The sequence below is a fragment of the Ananas comosus genome, linkage group 10 (assembly GCF_001540865.1).
Source record: "Ananas comosus cultivar F153 linkage group 10, ASM154086v1, whole genome shotgun sequence".
Lineage (NCBI taxonomy): Eukaryota > Viridiplantae > Streptophyta > Magnoliopsida > Poales > Bromeliaceae > Ananas > Ananas comosus.
In genome coordinates, this window is record NC_033630.1 from 8,543,868 (window position 1) to 8,552,249 (window position 8,382).

At 35.4% G+C, this 8,382-nt stretch overlaps 1 long non-coding RNA gene across 2 annotated transcripts; it reads left to right on the plus strand.

The window, feature by feature from the left end:
• On the plus strand, positions 907-2,550 carry LOC109716041. 2 transcript variants are annotated; one of them, XR_002217819.1, is made up of 3 exons: positions 909-1,124; positions 1,402-1,487; positions 2,326-2,550. It is a non-coding gene; the product is annotated as an uncharacterized LOC109716041 (long non-coding RNA). The 2 variants fall into 2 exon arrangements; XR_002217818.1 differs by having other exon boundaries at positions 907-1,487.

Sequence of the window (8,382 nt, forward strand, 5' to 3'; positions counted from 1 at the left end):
TGTCCTGTTGTACTCGCTAATATTGTTGATTTACAATAGTTGTCATCACTCAGATACAGAGATTTTAATTCTCAATTAATTTTCTGTAGTATTCGTTTGTCCCTTTTATATTTAGAAGCATTGTTTATATTTTTTTGGATAAAATCAAAAATTTTAAAAAGGCATCTAGAGGTTCCTAGGGCTATGAGAATGTATGATGAACTCATTTGCTAAAGATATTATCATAAAAAAATAATTTCTACAAAAATAGACAAAATGCCGTAAAATTCACAATTGAAGTAGATCTGAGCAAATGAGAAGTTCCAAATCATGTAGAATGTTGCAAAACCATGATGAAACACATTTAGAACAGATTTTGAAAGAAAAGTTTCAGTTTAATTGAGTTATATCTAAAAAATTTTCTACCAAAATACCTAAAAATAGTTATTTCTAAGTTTTCATATGAAGCACAAGAGAGAAATATGAAATTATAGCATACTGTACTTCAGTATACTAAACTGAACTTTAGTCAATTAGATAAAGTCCAGTGGGGAGTATATTAGACTTGCTTAAAATTGAGTTCAAAGAATGTCCGAACGATTGTATACAAGTTATTACTCTAAAAAGCGAAAATGAAATTTTTGGAAGAAGTAAGTCGAGCTAGGGGGACCTTCAGGTTCCGAACCCTAACTTGAGGTTTTGGACCTTGAAACAGCCCCAACGTTTCACTGTCCGGACCCTGGCCGAGGTTCTAGACCTTGGTCACGAAATCTGATGGAACCACGGGTTCCGGACCCTAGGAGCGAGGTCCGGACCCTGCCTGCGCAACACAGCAATCAAGTATGAGTTTCGGACCCTGACTATAAGGTCCAGACCCTCAACCCGCAGATTGCCCAGTGTAATGGCATTTTCGTAATTTTGAAATGGGGGACTTACTAGAAGAGGAACTCTTCCTTCTGGTCTTGTTACACATACTCTTCCTCACTACCACACTCTTTCCCTCTCTCTCTCTCTAGAAGATCCCTCTAACCTTGGAAAAGATCAAGGTTTTGATCTAGGGAAAAGCTTTTGAGTGGCCTAGCTAGCTTCTTGGAGCAAGAAAAAGTTCGGGAGCTCGGACTAGAGATGAGTTCTTGGAGATTTGGGTTAGGGTTTCGTATTTTGGCTTTATTTTGGGATTTTGTAAACCTTAGATGAATCTAGGCTATAAATAGTGGAGATTCACAAAAGTATTTGGGGTTTTGTCCTAAATTTGGAAAACTCTAGGTTGAAAGAGGGCTTTTGCCCTAGAAGGGTTTAAAAAAATTCTTTAACGCTTACAAACTCTAATTAAAGGGGAGAAAATCAAGTGGGACAACTCGATTTCATAAAATAAAATTATTTGAATAGTTGAAATGGATAACGAATTGATCTCTTGTTTAGGGCAAGAAGAGCTTGGTAGCAAGCTTGGAGATCCAAGGAGTTAGGCCCAATTGCAAGTAACTACAAGCAATTGGAAGTGCTTTGAGGTGGGTTAGTGTTTGACCAAAGTGATTAGGTCTCCTCCATGCCTAATAAGAATAGTATGTTAAAATGCATGTGTTGCATATAATGTATGAAATTATGTATAAATCTAGCTTCTTATTACATAGTTAAAGGCATGCATGCATGGTAAATGTATATGTGCATAATGTTATTGTATCATGAATCGTGATTGAGTGCACGCATGTGGCATTATCCCTGTGTATTGGACTTAGTGCATGAGAACTTATCTTGAACCTAGAAATCTAAGTACCTTGGACATAGGTGGTGCATATAGTGGGGTAGGGTACGCACAAGGACATGGGACTTGAACTTAGAATGGTGAGATTGTAGGTTTATGAGACTAACTTCGAGACCATGAGTAAATGAATTCTGGAACTCCTAAATTACCCAAGGTTTGGGTGGACAAAATGCCACCTAGAACCACGACAGGATGGTAGTGCTCCGCTACAATCGACAGGATGGTGGTGCTCCACCAACAAATGACGCAATGTTATGAGATGTGATCATGTGGCCAGGGGTGAGTGATAATATCGCCGCGTAATGCCGTGAGGATGGCGTAGCTCCGCTAACAATTGACTTGGGATCAAGTTGGGCCTAGATGATAGGATAATGAAGGGCTAAGTAGAGAGTGTGTTATGCTTACTAGGAGACTTCATTATCATTCACGAATGAATAATCATGCAATTATTGCATAGTTATATATATGTGTTGGACTAATCCAATTTTTGTGTTCTCTGTTGGACTTGATGGGCCGAGTTTTTCGCTTGGATAGCCGTATCCATTAGAAGCTATGTTTGTAGTTCTCACCCCTATGTTTTGTAGGTCCATCCACGGGGGTAGCAGTGGAGCGTGGAAGGGGCGTTGCAGAGTAGATAGCGTCCTTTGATCCTTTCTTCGTGATAAGATAGTTTTTAGTTGGGCCCCATTTTGGATTATATGTATTAAGTGGGAAATTTAATATAATTTTGGAAAATTGAAAATATCGTAATTGAATGGTTTAAATCTGTAATAAAATGTAGTATTCTACTTGTTGGTACTTTTCTTATACATACATGTATCCAATTCCTGTTTGGAATGCTTGATCTATATGTTTGTGACGGCTTGCGTGGGTAGAGAAAATTCTATCCGTTTGGCGGGTCTGGTGCACGTGTCCGGTGTATGTTTCTGCTGTGGCTCGGAGCGTGATAGAAATACTCACTTGAAACGCGAAGAAAACTTGCAATCCTAGGTAGAGAGAGCAACTCAAGATAAGAATTTTGGAACAATTGGAGAGGCAAAGAAAAAATTAAAATAGTACCCTACTTTTATTACTTTTAGCAAAGAGACCGAACCTTATAGCAGGGTCCAGAATCCGTACCAAAATTTTTTTTTAAAAAATAAATATGTGAAAAATATCACAAGAATTGTGAGTACATAAGCACCATGACTTTAAACCAAATTCCTCATTCTACATCAATTTTATAAAATTACTATAAATATATCAAAAATTTCACATCAATTTTATAAAATTACTATAAATATATCAAAAATTTCAAGTTTGTTTTGAGAGAATCTATAGAAATTCTTTAGACTTAAATTCGTTAATTTCAACACATCAAATATGATTTAAAGTATACTGAAACTATCAAATCATTATGCTTTTGAAAAAATATTGAATAGCAAAGTCATAAAAACTGAAAGACTCGAAATAAAACATCCAAATAGAATAATGCACCAAAACATTCGGAGAGTGGCTCTTTGAACATTTTTTTACTATTTCACCTTATTACTACCAGGAGAGTGGCTCCATAAGCATCTTTCATTTATATATAATTTTTATTATTATCTCCATTGCATCCACAATTTTATAGTCATTTTTCATATTCAACTCTCCTTTTTTATTATATACACACACTTAATCATATGGTAGGTACACACTGCTCGGACGACCAACGTAGTAGCTCTTTTCATCATATGGTGGTACTTTTCACACTCATTTTTAGAGATATAACTCTTTTCACATTTTTTTTAAGTCTTTAAAAACTTGGAAAGCTAGTTCCCCCTAAAAATGTGCTACCTTCAATTCGAAAGATTGTTGAGTATCTAATCAATAATCACTACAACAGAATTAGGTTATAAGGACACATGTTTGGGACACTTTTGTGTAAGTGTCCTATTTATACCAAAATTTTAAAAAAATCTACTAATGCCTAAATATAAAACACAATCCAAACAAAAATAAAATGTTACTCTACTCAACCCACCCCATCCAACCCATTTAGCCCAATTACAAATAGAAAATAAAAAGAAAAGAAAAATCGATTACCATCTCTCATTCTCCCTTTACTTAATCCACTGAAATCCTAGACGAAAATCCCTTTCCTCTCCTTCTCCGCCACCACAGCCAACAAGGTAGAGTTTCGGCGGTTGCTAATGCTTAAATAAGTGTTGATAAATTAGCAGCAGTTTTTTTAGGCTATACTGACACTCTTTAACTGTCACTATATACCTAGCGACCTCACATATAGCAACACTTTTTAAAAGTATCGGTAATTTAGTCAGGAGTACTTTTTTTGACTTGTACCCACATTTAAAAGTGTTGCTATACACCATTTTTGTTGTAGTGAATGAAATCGTCATTCATACTTTTGTCAACAATCAAACATGATAGTAACAGTATCTAAAGTTCATGATAAGAGGTGCTATTTATAACAAATGTAAGCAAATAGAATTTGAATAAATGGTAATCTCAAAAAGCATGACATATAGTAATATAAAAATAGTAATCAAACAAAGTAGGTGTGTCATCAAACAATTAAAGTCATTTCAAGTGCTTCTCATGCTTATTAATGTTGCTAGAATTAAGACAAAAACCATCAAAAGTGTCAATAAAAAATGAAATAAATCATGATAATATACATTAAAAACCAATTCATATATTACTACGGCCCAATAACTCTTCTAGATGGATGGATTCATTCCAATTGCCTTTCGTAAGTGTAGAAAATGTTTTTAATCTAAAGGCTTAGTTAAAATGTCTGCTTGTTGATTATCAGTTGAAATATAATTAGGTTGGAGCGTGTTTGATTCAACCAAATCTCGTAAAAATGATATATCAATTCAATGTGTTTTGTATGAGAATGCAAAACAGGACTTTTAGGAATATTTATCGCATTGGTGTTGTCACAAAGAATTTTTACCGAGCTGGAGGAAGTTGGAAAGGCGCTCAAATAGGTTATCATCTGAATCAATTGCGGTTCCCCCTAAGTTGAAGCCCTTCATTAAATAATTTCTTAATTTTTTTTCAAACCATGCTCATGGGACTTTGGATGATTTTGAGTAATTAGATCTAGGAAGTTCCTGTAGAAGAAGTTATGCAATGCAAAAGATAAAACAAATTCATGCGATGGACCTATATTATGATCTAGTTTGTCTAAAGCTAATTGGTTATGTTAGGTAAGGAAAGAGTTCACCTTTGCGCACCCAAAACTTACGTGTTTTGTATTGCATCGGCCTACTAGAATTTGAAATTTGTTGTTTGGAGACCTTTGTGGGAACATGTTTCTTTGGATTGCCTCTCTTCTTCAGAATCCACGCTTGCTTCATCCTGGGAGTTGTCATTTGTCGAGTGTTCGCTTCAGTTGAGGGATTTTCTTTTGCTTCTTTGGGTTCGTCTAAGTAGTTATTGAACTTTTGCATTTGTAGCTTGTTGCCTCGTCGTTGACGCCGCTGTGAGTTGTCTTGCTCCTTGTTTGCAATTTCTTTTGATGTGCCCTACATCACCACAATGATGACAAACTTTGTTAGCAAATTTATTTTCCTGAGAAGTAGACATACCTTGAATTATTTGTGGAGCTTGTTTAGATTTTCGTTATCAGTTTTCTGGATGCATTCAACATATGTTCATTCATAATCGAGTCTAAATTTATTTGTTTGACCAAGTCCCAATATTTTATCAAGTTTGCTAATACCAGATGAAAATTTGTTGAGATCAGATTTGAGTTGAAAAATCATCATAGTCAATTCCATGTTGGATTCCCTAGATTTAGTGTACTGGTTGAAAAGAAAGTTGATTTTATCTAAGTGGGAGTCTATTCCTTTTTCAAGTAGTTTACACTTATCTAGGAGAGCATCATTAGATTTGATCAAACTATCTTTCTCTTTTTCTAAAATCTTTGCAAGAGTGGCTAGTCTCTTATTTTCTTCTTCAAGTTCAAGTAATCTTCTTCGCAATTTTTTATTGTGCCTCGCCATCTTCTTCGATTCAACCAATTATTGATGATAAACGACGACAATGTTATCTTCATCTGACTTTTTATCACTTGAATCATTCTCTGATGTAGATTTCTCATGCAAAGAAGACATGGAAATAAAGTTAGTAGAAGTAGAAGCTAAGCAAATGAAAGAAGGGTTAAATGCAATTAAGGCAGTAGCATTCACATCCTCATCACTCATCATTAGAGGTCGACTTGTCGGAAGATGAGTCATCCAAAGTGATGGCTTGCATAGCCTCCTTTTTCAAAGACTTCTTATTCAAACAATCCAATGCTATGTGGCCAAAGCTCCTGCATATAGCACTGAATTTGTCCTTCGAAGTTCTTCTTTTCTTTAGAAGAACCCTCGGATTTCCCCGATTTAGAAGAATTGCTCCTTTTGATCTTTAATTTTTTTGAGGGAGAGGAAGGTTTGTTGGCTTATTTCTTTCTAAAGTTCTGATAGAACTTCTTTGTTAATAATGCCAATTGTTTTTTCAAATTCCTCAAATGTTGTGTCTATTTTCGAATCAGAGAATGGTGTGTTTGAGTCTTCTTCCTTTGTGGATTTCAAAGCCATACCTGTATTTTTTGAAAAACACTTGGCAGAAGATGAATTAGTAGGGAAGGTCATTTCATAAGTTTGTAATGTACCAACCAAATTCTTTTGCCTTTAAATCAGTTTTCAATAGACTGACGACCTCTATGGGAGAAGCCGCTGAAATAGCACTTTATCTAAAATCCAAATCCTTTAAAGAAAACGCTCGATGGTCCTTGACGAGGAAACAATTAAGGGAAAGCAAGGGAATAGAGTCACCACCACCAATCAAGGTTGTAGTTGAACCAGCAAATCTCAAGCATAACAAGTTTACCTCGCTCAGGTTTGTCAAAAAGAATTCACCTGCTGCTATTCTCCGTCCAGATGTGAAAATAGGCTACCTACGACCTGTCAATGAGGTCTCGCTAAGATGCAAAGAAATAACTATATCCCGACGCATTTATGAGGCCTTGAAAGAGGTTAAAAGTCAACATAAAGGTAAAAATATATCTGCAATTAGCAGAAGAAGCAACCATTGCAGCTGAATAATAAAATCACTAAGCAATGGAGGGTAAAGAACCTTACTAAATCACTCAATGATAAAGAGAAACAAATAAAAAACTCTAAAAGATTGACTATTCACACAATAAGGATAATCAATCATATAAAAGAAAACAAAGAAGAAAACAATGATGATGACAACCCAACGTTCAGAGAGATAACTACAAAAGCCGCCCTCCTACAGAAAGAGAAGAAGGTTCCTGAAGCAAGAGGAGGAGTTTCCTCTCAAAGGATAGGAGAGCACCCCAACACCGACTTACCCCTTAACCTGTTTAACATAGGGGAGAATGAAAAGAAACCCAATTTTCTACCTCAAGATTCTAAAGATTTCCTAATAGCTTCTATGAGATGGAAACTAGAAGAGAAGGACAAAGATATATCGAACCTCAATAGAAAGTTAGACGAGGTCTTGGAAATGGTCGTCAGCATGCAAACACACGTGGAAGTGCAGCAATGCAATCCTGAACTTTAAGTTGCGCCGCCTTAAACTTATCCACGCTATCAACTCAAGAAACGCAAACAAGGCAACTAGCCACAACAACTTGTGCGACCCCGTGCAAATAAAGGGGAGGCTCTGTCCGTGTGAATAGTGGATTTCCTATATTTGTGGCGGATCTGACATCCTCTGGGGTCAAGACTTTCAAGAAAAAAATTGGGCACTTCCGTATCAATTTTAAATCCTAAAGGAACCCTGGGGCATGATACATAATTGCCACAGAATCATTTAGCGGCAATTATAATTGTCGAAAATTTAAAAAATAATCACCATTAAAACTCAATTTTGTTGTAGTGCAATGTCGAACTGTTGATCACAAGCGCTCATGCTCCGTTCGCTTGTTGTTAAGAAAACCAAAGCTTTCCTCTCTTGTACTCCGTCTCTATGTAAAGCTTTTAAGTGAAGTAATTAGCATGGATAAATGTCCTAGTGTATATGAGGAACTCACTAGTTAATGTGCAAAATGCTAGTTGGTCCCCCATATTCAAGTATTTTAACTTTATTCCACCACAAAGCTAAATCTTAAATTTTTGAGTTCGCTTTTGCATCAAATTTTGTACCAAAACATCTCCAACTTAGTCAAGTATCGTAAAAAAACAATATGCATACTAATAATCTATACTGTAATTTACCTATTTGCTATGATCCAGTATATTACATATTGATTTTATTTAAATTATTTTACCAGGTAAATTATAATATTTAGTACAAAAATTTTAAAAAGAGTTTTGCTAATTCCAATGACAAAAAAATATATTTTTGTTCAATAACATTTGGTTTTTATTTTTGTTATAAACATGGAAAGGGTGCCTAATATTTTTGGGTTAAACTAGTCTAAAAAATATTTTGAATATGCTAATTGTAGAAGAAAGAAAATTTCAACTACATTACCAAGTTGCTTCAAAATATGGGATCTAATCCCTACATGGAAATAAATTTAGATTCTATAGTCTCGAATGAATAATTTGGGGAATTCTCCCAACACAATTTTCATTCGGCAGAAGTGGGTTGGAGTGGGGTCCACTTTTGTTTTGCAATCCAAGTCTTCTCTC